Here is a 14,266-nt window from a genome sequence, read left to right as displayed (position 1 = left end):
GCCCAAGGTTTTCCTTTGACTTATTGTTACATTCTAACTTTGGATGTTTTTAGAACCGTAAGACTGAATTAAAATCTAGAAATTTTGTGAGCAAAACGTGATAAAATACTGCAGTTGCTGGAAATCTGACACAAACTGAAATGCTAGAGATGTTCAGGTCAGGCAACTTATGTGACGTGAACAAAAGGTGATGTTCTTCAGAACTGAGAGGATATTACAGGTGACCGGCATGTAGCAAAGATAAGTTGGAAGGGAAAATAAAACATTACATCACACACACAGAAAACAGAAATATTACGAATTGTAAACTGCGTTTATGGAGGTAAACAATAAACAGAACAAAGAAAAGAGATTTTCTAGCAGGCTAAATAGGTAAAACCCAAGATTTTACAGTAAACAGAAGCTAACTTAAGTGAGGGGTATTTTTAAGCAAAACATCTTTATAAAAGATATTCCTGTAAAATAAGGTTTGAATGCTTTTGAGAATGCAGTACAGAGAAACCCTTGACATTTTAAAAACACATTTGTTTTCTCCTTCTTAAACCCTGTGCTAGGAAAGCTAGGTCATGGACTTGGATATCGTCATATCTTTGTGGGTCAGTCATCAGCAGATTAATGAAATTTCATTTCATCTTGACATCCGAGCAGTCAAATAAGAAATGGTACAATCTAATAAATGCTACAGCCGAAACCATTGCTAATATTTGATATATGTATCATATTTATTCATAGAAATGCAAAGTAAGCATTTTTAGAATGGAGGTACCAGCTTGCGGTGAATGAGTGGTCACACTGTAAATGCAGACCGCTACATCATCCTGTTAAATATTGATCATCGCTCCATAAGCTTCCCATGAATTCTTCACCGGAGGTCGGTAAGGCTAAACATCCCCAAGAATGCAAGTACCAAGAAAAAAAATGCTTAATTTAATTCATCCAGTTATTCCATATAAAATAAATTGGGCCTGATCTAACCAAATGGAGTCCCATAGCAAGCGTGGTTAGCTGTGTATTTCCTGGTGCTCACAGCGGCAAGAAACATAATGCTGTCCAACGCTACTCGATTAGATACGGGCCCTCAATGGAGAAGTATGACCGAGGCCGCACCGCTCTCCAGAACCCCTCAGCGCTGGGAGAGATCGGGAGGCCATTTAAAAGCCCCCAACGTGACCTATGAACCTCCCGAAATCCCAACTCCTTGTTCCCCTCCCCCACCCACTTGCAATGGCACCCCCGGACCCGATCCCCGTCAATACAATTGCCAGCTTGACAACCTGGCAGTGGCCCTTGCAGCTGGCAGTGCCAGGCTGGCAAAAAGGTGGCACTGCCTGCATTCCAGGCTGGCACCAGCAGTGCCAAGGTGTCACCCAACCAGAGGGCAAGCACCTGGGGCGCTCCAATCCCCTGGGAGACCCCCTCAAGTGCTGTTCCGCCTGGTCCCCGTTTGTGGGGACCAGTACGAACAGTGCTCGCCACACATCTCCAAGGTGAAGGGGATAGACCCCAATGCCTCAGTTATCTCAGGGAACTGCACATTAGAGTGAGAGTAGCTATCTTGCTCTATTGTGCAGATTTGGCAGTCACAATGGGCGGGATTCACATCGTAACATCTCATGAGATCACGTTAGATCTCACAAGGCATAGCAAGCCGCGGAAATCCCGGGAGTGGGGGGATCCTGGTATCTACTGGCAATGTTGCGCCGTGGTGCGCGTCATGCATTGGGATCTCATCATGGCAATTTCCAGTGCCAGGGGCCAGAATTTTCCAGACTCACCGCAGCGGGTTCTCCTGTGGCGCGGCCGGGGGCCAATGAAATCTCAATTCACATTGGCGGGACCAGTAAGACCCCACCAATTCAGGGGATAGCAAATTCTGGTCGATGGGTAGATACCCAATCCTCAAAAGTCTGCTCCCGGTATCCATCCTTCCCCTCTTTTTAGTTATAATATGTTGGCCTGGATTTAAGGACAAGCAGTCATTTCTCCACTGCAACCACCCCACCGCAAGCTTCTCATTACGGACCCAAATATTGGAATATTAAGGGCGCAATTCAGCGGACTCAAGTTGAGGTCCGCTGAACGGCACGTTTAGTGGGGTGATTCCTGGTGCTGCTGCACCGAAAAAGATCCCGTTATTCAACTGCACATTGTCATTTTGTTTGGCCTTGGTGAGGAACTCCCGATCGAAGCCACTCTTAAGTCATTTCTGCACTGGTGAGCTCAGATCGACAGTGCAGGAAGACTATTGGCGCATCGGGAACCGCTTTTAAAGGCAGCCCCATTTCGAACCCCCTCAGTGCCTCCACCATGGCCTCAGGACAGTCCCCACTTCACCCAGTTTACCTCTTCAAGGGTCCTCAAGCCTTTCCTTACTCCACCTCTCATGGGCAAGACCCCCCCCCCCAAGGTGCTATCATGACTGGTTCACCCCTCCAGCATCCACCTTCCCATGTTCTGGAGTCCCTGGCTCCTGACCGTAAGAATCAGCATGGTCAGGGAGTGAAAGGGTGAGGAAAGGTGAACGCAATTGGAGAGGAGGGTAAGTATTGTGAGGGGAGGGCAAGTAATATGATAGGTGAGCTTGCTGCTGAGAGGGGAGTGAGCAGTTTTAGAGGTGACAAATCCATTTAAAACAATGCAAGTCAATGAACTAAAGATAGACCTTAAGGGGCATGTCTTTAGTTCATGATGAAAACATGATGAAAACAATTATACTCGCTATCTGGCTACCAGTTTTGTTTGTTACTGTAACCCTGCTGGGGCCAGCAGTAGAATGTGCAAAGGCTCCAGCATAAAATGCTGAGTGGGCAAATTAAATCACAAATCAGTTGTGGGGTGCTAACCGGAACTTCTGGGCCATGAGAGTTCCATTTTTAGAGTGAGATCATGGACAGAATCCTATAGACCTTTTAACGACCAACCATTTGGCCAGTCTACTATCTGCCAACTCTCTACAAGACCAATTTAACTATTGCCACCCCCCCCCCCCCCCCCCCCTTCTTCCTCATAGCACTGCAAACCCTCTCTTCAGGGAGTTTATTCAAATCCCTTCCAAAGACCATGGGCTGGATTCTCCGAGCCTCCTCGCCGAAGTAGCATTGGGGGGGGGGGGGGGGGGGGGGGGGGAATGGTCTTCAACCAGGCAAACAATTGGGCACTGAGTAGTGATCTCGGGGGGACCTATTTCTTCCATCACGGTCCGCGATGTTATTCCGCCATGTTGCACGGGATGGCCGCCACCGTGCGCATATGCCGACTCCTGACCGGAAGTGCGGTGCCCCGTATCCGCAGCCAGAGTTGCGAGAACCACTCTGGGACCCTGCCACCCCCTGCAGATGGGAGAATTACTCAGGGCTTTCTTAAGGTAAAAACGCTGGCGTGGGGACATAGCCCCATTATTGGAGAATCCAGCCCATGACTGAATCAATTTCCACCACATTCTACGGCAGTGCATTCCAGTTTGCAACCATTTGCTGTGAAAAATGCCGTGGATTTTTTTGACAATTACTTCAGATACACATCCTCTTTTGACAATGGGAACAGTTTATCTCTATCTGTCTACAACTCTCATGATCACCTGTATCCAACCTCCTCTTAAAGAGGAATAACCTCATCTATTCTCCATGTAACAGGAGGTTATAAAAAAAAGCATGCTGTCCAGAATTGGACTAGCTGCCAAACCAATGTCTCATCATGGGTCCTCAGCATGTCCTTGGTTTTGTACTCTATGCCCCTATTTATTAAGCCAAGGATCCCATATCATTGTTAACCATTTTCACAAACTACTCTGTCGCCTTCAATGATTAGCGCACATGTACCCAGAGGTGTCTAGGTTCATTCAAACCCATCAGAATTCTATTCTTTAATATATATTGCCTCCCCAAAGTGTGTCCTTTCACGTTCCTTTGCATTATGGCCGCGATCTAACGGAAAAGTTTCTAAGTCATTTTTGACGAGTTTTGCTGGTGGTTTCTCCAGGCTCTGTCAGTGAGTTCCCCACCGCTCGTTAATCACACGTCGTCATATTATTGGGCCCGAGGGAGTTTCTGTCCAATCCGAATTCCTTTCATCACGGGGGAGCTGAACTCACTGGAGTGGCTACTCAGTGATCTGGCCACCATTTTCAAAGGTTGCTCCAATCTCCAAATGAAGTTGAGGGTCGCCCACAACCATCCCACCCGTGTCACCCCTCACAGACATGGACATTACCCCACACCCTCCCAAGTAAGGACAGCCCGCTATGGGGTCACTGAGGGCCCTCCTTTTCAGGCCTTCCCATGCCCCCTTTTGGAACCCCTTGCTACCCTTCCAGGACCCCCACCCTTCAGCCCTCCAGAGGCCTCTTCATACCTACCCTGCACAACCATTCTCCCCCCCACCCTTCATACCTTCCTTTCTTAGCCACGGAACCCTCAGCCCAGACCCTCGGCTGTGCCACCCTCGCACCGCCACACTGAAAGTGCTACCAGGCTGGCAGTGCCATGGTGCCCAGGTGCCAGAGGGCAAGCCCAGGTGCCACCCTGCCCTGACCACCCAGGGACCTCCAATAGCCTGGGAGACCCCCCAGGTGCCGTGGCACCTGATGCACATATGTGTGGACCAGTACTATAATAATAATTGCTCATTGTCACAAGTAGGCTTCAATGAAGTTACTGTGAAAAGCCCCTAGTCGCCACATTCTGACGCTTGTACGGGGAGGCCAGTACGGGAATTGAACGCGCGCTGTTGGCATTGTTCTGCATTACAAGACAGCTGTTTAGCCCACTGTGCTAAACCAGCCCCTCTAATCGGCCCCCGCACGACCGCTCGCTAGGGAGCCGGTTAATTGGCACTTGCGTGACCGCTCGCTGGGGAGCCGGTTAATCGGCACCTGCGTGATCACTCGCTCGATCACGGGAAGCCGTTAGGTAGGGGGGTGCTTCCTATTAAAGGATTGGAGATTGGCCTTAATTAGTAATAATTGGTTTCTCACCACACTGCTGTGGTAGGATCCTGATATCTCCAACAGAAGCTGGCCAGTTAGATCGAAAACCGATCAGCGCCCGGCGCAATTCCTGACTTCGGAGTCTCCTGCGATCTAACTGGCTCGCTCGAATTTGCGCCTGGTGCGACGCGACCATCAGATCGCGCCCTATATTTCATCTGCCAAGAACCCACCCATTCCACTAGCTTTCTATCTTCTCTATAGCACTGTCCTCACAGTTCACAATACTCGCCAGTCTAGTGTCATCTGTAATTTTTGAAATGGTGTCCCTACACCCAAGAATAGGTCATTAAAATAGATCAGAAAACCAGCAACACTTGCACTACTGCTTGGAGAACACCACTGTATATGTTCCTCTTGTTGAAAATAAATAACTGTAGATATCACTGCTCTGTAGCCAACTTCATATCCATGCAGCTATAGGGCAGCCCGGTGGCACAGTGGGTTAGCACGCGGCACCGAGGTCCCAGGTTCGATCCCGGCTCTGGGTCACTGTCCGTGTGGAGTTTGCACATTCTCCCCGTGTTTGCGTGGGTTTCGCCCCCACAACCCAAAAATGTGCAAGCTAGGTGGATTGGCATGCTAAATTTCCCCTTAATTGGAAAAAACGAATTGGGTACTCTAAATTTAAAAAACAAATCCATGCAGCTACTGTCTCATTCATCCTTTAGGCTTCAACTTTGCTGGCAAGCCTATTATGTGGCACTTCATCAAAAGCCTATTGAAAGTCCACATTCATTCCATCAAAAGCAAAATCCTCAATTTCTGTTGCATTGAATAATTCAGTCAAGTTAGTTAAACATGATTAACCTTTAACAAATACATTCTGGACTTTCTTAATCCATCCTCGACCAAGTGACTGTTAATTTTGCTCAGATTACCTTTTTGTTTAATAAACTTTCCCACCAGAGGTTAAATTGGTTAGACTCTAATATAATAATCTTTATTGTCACAAGTAGGCTTACATTAACAGTGCAATGAAGTCACTGTGAAAAGCCCCTCGTCGCCACATTACGGCACTGTTTGGGTATACAGAGGGAGAATTCAGAATATCCATTCACCTAACAGCACGTCTTTTGGGAAGAAACTGGAGCTCCTGGAGGAAACCCACGCAGACACAGGGAGAACGTGCAGACTCCACACAGACAGTGACCCAAGCCAGGAATTAAACCTGGGACCCTGGCGCTGTGAAGCATCAATGCTACCCACTGGTTACCGTGCTGCCCTCCAATACCAGTTGCCTACTTTATAGCTATACGCTTCTGTGATCTATGTAATTCTCTAATCCACTAGGATTTGAAGATTATGGCCAATACCACACCACAATTTAACTGATGAACTCATTGTGAAGCTTCACAATGACTGAAAGGATCTCCAGTTTAGCTAAAATGGTGCCAGAGATCAGAGTCCAGTCGCCAAATCCAAGGTGGAATGGGGCATGTTATCATTTGCACATCTGTGGTTCACAGAAACAGCTGCATGTGTAGAAGTGCAGGTGCCTTCAAACAAAATCAATTTTCACTATGTCCAAATCACATTTTGTTAACATTATACATTTCAAGAGAACGTCTAAACTTATTGGAGTTCTTTGGAGTTTAGGGTACCCTTTTTGAGTGGTTCAGAGACACCTTTCGAAGAGATCAGGTATCCTTTGGGATTGTTAAAAGTAGATATGAATGTGCATAAAAAGCAGATAAACACATTGGTCACTGAAGCTGACAAGGCATTTAAATCCCTAGGAACTGCAAAATACCCTATACTTAAGAAAATGTGTTTAGTTTTTCACTTGGTTGACTCAGCCGGAGAGCTCTCATTATAGGATTTGTTCTGCATGACTGATTCCACAACCTATCATAGTGGGGTGTCGGTCAGTTCACAATTGGATTGACAGTTCCAAGTGGTTACATAGGGTATGAATACAAATGTTTGTTTTTAGAAGGGATTGTGTAGTTGAAGGAATTTAAATATAGTGAATGGGCTTTTAAAAAATACTGGAGTCATCAATAGCCACTTGGAACTTTATTTTGTTTCATCTCAGCAGGATTGCCCATTGTGCATAATGGGCAAGGTGTCAATGAGAGCACAAGGGCAGAGGGTGCTCAGGCATGGGTTGCATGAGTCACGCTAAGTTGGTCATAATGTGGCATGGGGGTGTTTAGAAGGAAATTGGGATACAAGATGCTATGTTAGAGGGACATAGGTTAACATGAAGAGTATGAGGGACCATGAGGTTAACACGAAGCGTCTGAGGGACCATGAAGATGGGTAGAGCAGTATTGTGTAACATGGAGTGTATGAGTGGTCATTGGGGTGAGTGAGGAGGCATGTGGTAGCATGCAAGGACTATTTGCCCCATTCCTCCCCAATGAAAATCAGACTATTTGGACACTTTGCTTGGAGCTGGGTTTGCAGAGTCAGGAGATTGTACAGAATTCTATTAAACTGGAGCTGGACAAGGCTATTCTAGCTGTTTTCAACTGATACCAATATAATTTTTGTATTTCACAGGCAATAGTTATGTACCAAACATTGCTTGTAGAAATCAATGAAGCATTTGCAATAGGTTCTGCTCTTGCTTTATTCCGCACTTTATTGCCCTTTGTCAGCAATAAAATTGCCATAGGAAGAATATCTAAGAATAATTCAATATTTTTCCCCTCCACTCTCACCTACATGTTTGGCAATGGATTGTGAAGAATTTCCTAATAACTATAAATCAAAAGGAAAATCACTAAGTACCAGAGTGCATCTTTAATATCAGCTCTGAAGCTGGAGCATGTGCAAGCATGCATTAAGATGAAGGCCAAGTATTTCTGATATGGTTCAGACACAAGATGAGTTCAACTGGCTCAGGACTTCCAAACTCAAGGACACAGTGATAAATAATTCGACCACAGATACGAAAGATCATTCAAGAGAATTTTTTTTTAAGTTCAGCAGAGGGAATTAGGGAATAAGAGCCAGGTGAAATAAAGCAAAGGGAAAAAAAAGGAAGGGGTTAAACTACATCAATGTATGATGGCAGAAAGAGACGGTGAGAGTGAGGGGAAGAGTTGGAGAGTAAAATAGAAAGAGGAGAGAAAAAGGATAGAAGTACAACAGTCATGCTCAGAATATTATCAAAGATAATTGAGAAATAAAAGTGAGAAAGAGAACAAGAGTGAGAGTGAAAAATGCAAGAAATACAATTTGAGTTGAGAATATTTCAGTGATAGTTTTCTCTGCCTACTCCGAGATGCATCACCTCAACTGTAGTATTAGCATTCAATTTCCTTTTCAAATGTTTTGAGGGAGTTGGTCTTTACACTGCTATGTCATTAATTTTATAAATTAAGCAAGAAATGTGTAGGAATCTATCACTGGAAAAGAAAACGTACTACAGTCCCATCAAAAGGTTTCAAAATCAGATCATTGACTTATCAACGTTTCATAAGATGCCCTCACTCCTACCCATATTTTGCGCAGCACAATGGTCTACATTAATAATATATTTAACTTTTTAAAACCCTAATCTCTTTTCTGCAATCATCTATTTCCACATTTACCTTTCTTTGTCTTCATATTTCACCAAGCTGAAGTCGTGAATCGTTTTTACTTGATTAGCTCCATAATACTTTCATAAGTCCAATGACACCATCTACATGAGGGCCAGTTTTCCTTGTGCTGGGGAGAACTGAACAATCCATTGGCACAAGAATCAGGGAAAGGGGCTAAAAGCAGGATGATTGCTTCTCTACCTTTTTTATGCTATCGTTGGATTTCCGGAACATTCTCGGGTGGCGAATGGTGACTGACGTACCTAGCCTAAGATAGAGAAATACAGCACAGAACAGGCCCTTCGGCCCACGATGTTGCGCCGAACTTTTGTCCTAGGTTAATCATAGAATTTTGGACAGTTTTTCATGGCCAATCCACCCAACCAGCACACCTTTGGACTGTGGGAGGAAACCGGAGTACACGGAGGAAACCCACGCACACATGTGGAAGATGTGCAGACTCCACATCGACAGTGACCCAAGTCGAAATCGAACTTGGGACCCTGGAGCTGTGAAGCAATTGTGCTATCCACAATGCTACCGTGCTGCCCTTAAGAAGTATGCAGAACATACAGACATCACCAGTTAAGTGTGCAGGGGAGAGGGAAAGTGAGGCGTTAACAGCTTTCAGGCTTGTGTTCTTTTACACTAAGGCACACAGAAAAGCTAGTGCTGTGACCTTCTCGGGCCTTTGCTTTTCATATGGTGGGTGGGAGTCCTGGGGACAGGCTAATGAACAACAAGAGGCCATCACTTTTTATTTATTTTTTCGGACATCCTTGGATGTTTGTTCTTCAACCCCTGATAAGAGTTTGGAAGCCAAAATCAAATGAATGGGAAGTAAAGTTTCTAAAGGATATGAAGAGCCGGAAAATTGGGATTTAGATAGGGGGACTTCCGGTTGCGGCTATGCGGAGCTAAGCCGCACGTTCGGCAGCTCCCGCTTTAATAGGACTTGTGGGCTCTTTTAAGGGCCCCAAACGGCGCTGATTCAACGATTCCCGGTGGATAAAGGGGTCTGGAGCAAAACCCCCTGGGATTTATGGTGCGGACTCGCAGTGGGGCGAGGAGAAAAACAGCAGCAGCTCCCCTGGAAAAGCGGGGGAAGGTGGACAAAATGGCGGCCGGTGGAGCCCCTGAGGAGTGGAGGCAGTGGGCTGAAGAGCAGCAGGCGGCCCTTCTGCGCTATTTCACGGAGCTAAAAGGGGAGTTGTTGGAATCCCTGAAGGTGACGACGAGTAAGCTGCTGGAGACCCAGACAACCCAGGGTGCAGCGATACTGGAGTTGCAGCAGCAGTCCTCTGAGCGCGAGGAGGTGGTTTTGGCCCTCGTGGGGAAGGTGGAGATACACGAGGTGCTTCATAAAAAGTGGCAAGATCGGTTCGAGGAGATGGAGCTTCGGTTACGGAGGAAGAACCTGCGGATCCTGGGCCTCGAGGAGGGGCTGGAAGGGTCGAACCTGCCGGCCTATGTGGCCGTGATGTTGAACTCGCTGGTGGGGGCAGGATCCTTCCATCTACCCCTGGAGCTGGAGGGGGCCCACAGAGTACTGGCCAGGCGGCCTAAGGCGAATGAACCCCCGCGGGCGTTGCTGGTGCGGTTCCATCGGTTCAGTGACCGGGAGTGTGTTCTCCGATGGGCCAAGAAGGTGAGGAGTAGTCAGTGGGAGAATTCGGTAATGCGTTTCTACCAGGACTGGTGTGCGGAGGTGGCCAAGCGGAGAGCCGGGTTTAACCGGACGAAGGCGGTGCTCCATGGAAAGCAGGCGAAGTTCGGCATGTTGCCGCCTGCGTGCCTGTGGGTCACCTACAAGGACCGGCATCACTACTTTGAGTCCCCGGAGGAAGGGTGGGCCTTTGTGCAGGCTGAAAAGCTGGACTTGAACTAGAGATTGGGGGCTGTGGGAGTTTTTCTATTTCTGTATCATTGTTTATGCTGTAGCGGGTTATTCTGTTTGTTTCTGTTTTTTCTCTCGCTTTCGGACGATGTGGGTTATGGTTTTGTGTTCTAAGGGGGGTACTGGGGTTTGTGGTTGATCTGTGTCTTTGTTTGTACGGAGTTGGTGGTTAGGTTGGGACTGCTGTTTGGGAGCTGCGTTGGTGGGGTGGGGCAGTGTGAAAGCGCGGGCTTTTCTCTGGTTTCCCACGCTGCGGGACGAGAGGGTGGAGTTGGTGGCGAGGGGCGTGGTTATTAGACCAGGTTTCCCGCGCTGAAGCGGTGCCAAGGAGCTGATGCAGGGGAGGGGGGGCCCTCATATCGGGAGTGGTTGGAGTTAGAGCGGGAGCTGCCGGGGTCAGCAGAAGTCAGCTGGCTCCCGGGAGTACAGTGGAGGGAGAGTTGCGGCTAGGAAGGGGGGGGGGGGGGGGGGGGGGGGGGGAGATACCGGGTGGCTGCTGGATTGGCCAGGTAGGAGTTGGTGCGGGTCGGGGAGGTCGGGGTGAGGTTCTATCGCCGTGGGAAACGGGCCGAATGGGTGCTGGCCAGGGGCGAGCAGTCGATGGGCTATGGCTAGTCGACGGGGGAGGGGGGCGGGGTGCCCCCTGATCCGGCTGATTACGTGGAACGTGAGGGGGTTGAATGGGCCGGTTAAGCGGGCCCGGGTGTTTTCGCATCTGAAGGCGGACGTGGCCATGCTCCAGGAGACCCACCTGAAGGTGGCGGATCAGGTCCATCTGAGGAAGTGGTGGGTGGGGCAGGTTTTCCACTCAGGGCTCGACTCGAAGAACCGGGGGGTGGCGATCCTGGTGGGGAAGAAGGTGGCATTTGAGGCGTCTGAGGTTGTAGCTGATAGTGGCGGCAGAGATGTGATGGTGAGCGGTAAGCTGCAGGGGGAGAGGGTGGTGTTGGTTAATGTGTACGCCCCAAATTGGGATGATGCTGGTTTCATGAGGCGTATGTTGGGCCGCATTCCTGGTCTGGAGGTGGGGGGCTTGATCATGGGAGGGGAGGGGGACTTCAATACGGTGCTGGATCCCCTACTGGATCGTTCTAGATCAAGGACAGGCAGGAGGCCGGCGGCAGCCAAGGTGTTGAGGGGGTTTATGGACCAGATGGGAGGAGTGGATCCCTGGAGGTTCGAGAGGCTTAGGGCTAGGGAGTACTCTTTTTTTCTCCCATGTGCACAGGGTTTATTCCCGCATTGATTTTTTTTGTTTTGAGTAGGGGACTGGTCCTGAGGGTGGAGGAGGCAGAGTATTCGGCTATTGCGATTTCGGACCATGCTCCGCATTGGGTGGATCTGGAGATGGGGGAGGTGCGGGACCAACGCCCGCTTTGGCGTCAGGACGTGGGGTTGTTGGCTGGTGTGTAGGAGGGTCCGGGGATGTATCGAGAGGTACCTTGAGGTCAATGATACTGGGGAGGTCCAGGTGGGGATGGTGTGGGAGGCTCTGAAGGCAGTGATTAGGGGGGAAGCTGATCTCCATCCGAGCCCATAGGGAGAGGGGGGAGAGGGGGGAGAGGGAGAGACTGGTGGAGGAGCAGTTGAGTGTGGATAGGAGGTACGCGGAGACCCCGGAGGAGGGATTGCTGGGGGAGCGGCGTAGCTTGCAGGCCAAGTTTGATTTATTGACCACCAGAAAGGCGGAGACACAGTGGAGGAAGGCGCAGGGAGCGGTCTATGAGTATGGAGAGAAGGCGAGCAGGATGTTGGCGCATCAGCTTCGTAAGCGGGACGCGGCTAGGGAGATTGGTGGAGTGAAGGATAGAGTTGGGAAAGTGGTGTGGCTGGGGGGCAGAGGTCAATGAGGTCTTTAGGGACTTCTATAGGGAACTGTACCGGTCAGAGCTGCCGGCGGTGGGAGGGGGAATGGAGAGTTCTTTGGACAGGCTCCGATTTCCAAGGGTGCAGGAGGAGCAGGTGGAGGGACTGGGGGCGCCGATCGAATTGGAGGAGCTGGTCAGTGGGATTGGCCACATGCAGTCGGGGAAGGCGCCGGGACCGGATGGGTTCCCGGTTGAATTTTATAAGAAATATGCGGACCTGCTGGGCCCCCTGTTGGTTAGGACCTTCAACAAGGCATGGGAGGGGGGTGTTCTGCCCCCGACGATGTCTCAGGCGCTAATCTCCCTGATCCTGAAGCGTGATAAGGACCCCTTGCAGTGCGGATCATACAGGCCGATTTCACTGCTGAATGTAGACGCCAAGTTGCTGGCGAAGATCTTGGCCACTAGAATAGAGGACTGGGTGCCGGGTGTGGTACATGAAGATCAGACGAGTTTTGTGAAGGGGAGGCAGCTGAACACTAACGTGCGAAGGCTGCTTAATGTGATAATGATGCCGGCAGCAGAAGGAGCGGCGGAGATTGTATTGGCATTGGATGCGGAGAAGGCCTTTGACAGGGTTGAGTGGGGGTACTTGTGGGATGTGTTGGAGAGGTTCGGGTTTGGGGTGGGGTTTATTAAATGGGTGAGGTTGCTGTACGAGGCCTCGATGGCGAGTGTTGCGACAAATGGGAGGAGGTCCGAGTACTTCAGGCTCCACCGTGGGACGAGGCAGGGGTGCCCCCTGTCCCCCTTGCTTTTTGCGCTGGCAATTGAGCCTCTTGCCATGGCTCTCAGGGAGTCGAGGAGGTGGAGGGGTTTGGTGCGAGGTGGGGAGGAGCACCGAATGTCGCCATATGCGGACGACTTGCTGTTGTATGTAGCAGACCCGGTGGTGGGAATGCCGGAGGTGATGGAGATTCTTGCTGAGTTCGGGAGTTTCTCGGGATATAAATTGAACCTGGGCAAGAGTGAGCTGTTTGTCGTACACCCCCGGGAGATCAGGAGGAGGGCATTGGTAGGCTCCCGCTAAAGAGGGCAGTGAGGAGTTTTAGGTACCTGGGGGTTCAGGTGGCAAGGAGCTGGGGGACTCTGCACAAGCTCAATTTTACTAGGTTGGTGGAGCAGATGGAGGAGGAATTTAAAAGGTGGGACATGCTGCCGTTGTCGGGTAGAGTACAGTCCGTTAAAATGACGGTGCTCCCGAGGTTTTTGTTTTTGTTTCAGTGCCTCCCCATTTTCGTTCCGAGGGCCTTTTGTAGGGGGTGAACAGCAGCATTCTGGAATTTGTTTGGGCGCACGGGACTCCGAGGGTAAGGAGGGTCTTTTTGGAGCGGGGCAGGGATAGAGGGGGGCTGGCGCTGCCCAACCTCTCTGGGTACTATTGGGCGGCTAACGTCTCGATGGTACGTAAGTGGGTAATGGATGGGGAGGGGGCAGCATGGAAATGGATGGAGATGGCGTCCTGTGGAGGCACGAGCCTGAAGGCACTGGTAACGGCGCCACTGCCGCTCCCTCCAACGAGGTACACTACGAGCCCGGTGGCGGCGGCTACCCTCAAAATTTGGAGGCGACACAGGGGGGAAGTGGGGGGCTCAGTGGAGGCCCCACTGCGGGGAAACCACCGGTTTGTCCCAGGGAACATGGATGGCGGGTTTCTGGGGTGGCACAGGGCGGGCATTAGGAAATTGGGAGACCTGTTTATTGACGGGAGGTTCGCGAGCCTTGGTGAATTGGAGGAGAAGTTTGAGCTCCCCCGGGGAATATGTTCAGGTACTTTCAGGTCAAGGCGTTTGCTAGGCGACAGGTGGAAGGGTTCCCTTTGCTGCCCCCGTGGGGGGTAAGGGATAGGGTGCTTTCGGGGGTGTGGGTCGGGGATGGGAAGGTGTTTGACATCTACCAGGTAATGCAGGAGATGGGGGAGGCATCGGTAGAGGAGCTGAAGGCTAAGTGGGAGGTGGAGCTGGGGGAGCAGATTGAGGAG

At 49.9% G+C, this 14,266-nt stretch overlaps 1 protein-coding gene across 8 annotated transcripts in view; it reads right to left on the bottom strand.

Moving 5' to 3' along the window:
* The window catches only part of prox1a (prospero homeobox 1a), a 132,300-nt gene that overhangs the window by 80,232 nt on the left and 37,802 nt on the right, over positions 1-14,266 (bottom strand). The window lies entirely within an intron of this gene.

Source organism: Scyliorhinus canicula, chromosome 1 (genome assembly GCF_902713615.1).
Source record: "Scyliorhinus canicula chromosome 1, sScyCan1.1, whole genome shotgun sequence".
Taxonomy (NCBI): Eukaryota; Metazoa; Chordata; class Chondrichthyes; order Carcharhiniformes; family Scyliorhinidae; genus Scyliorhinus; species Scyliorhinus canicula.
Note: the sequence above shows the minus strand (reverse complement) of the source record. Positions and strands in the feature narration are given on the sequence as shown.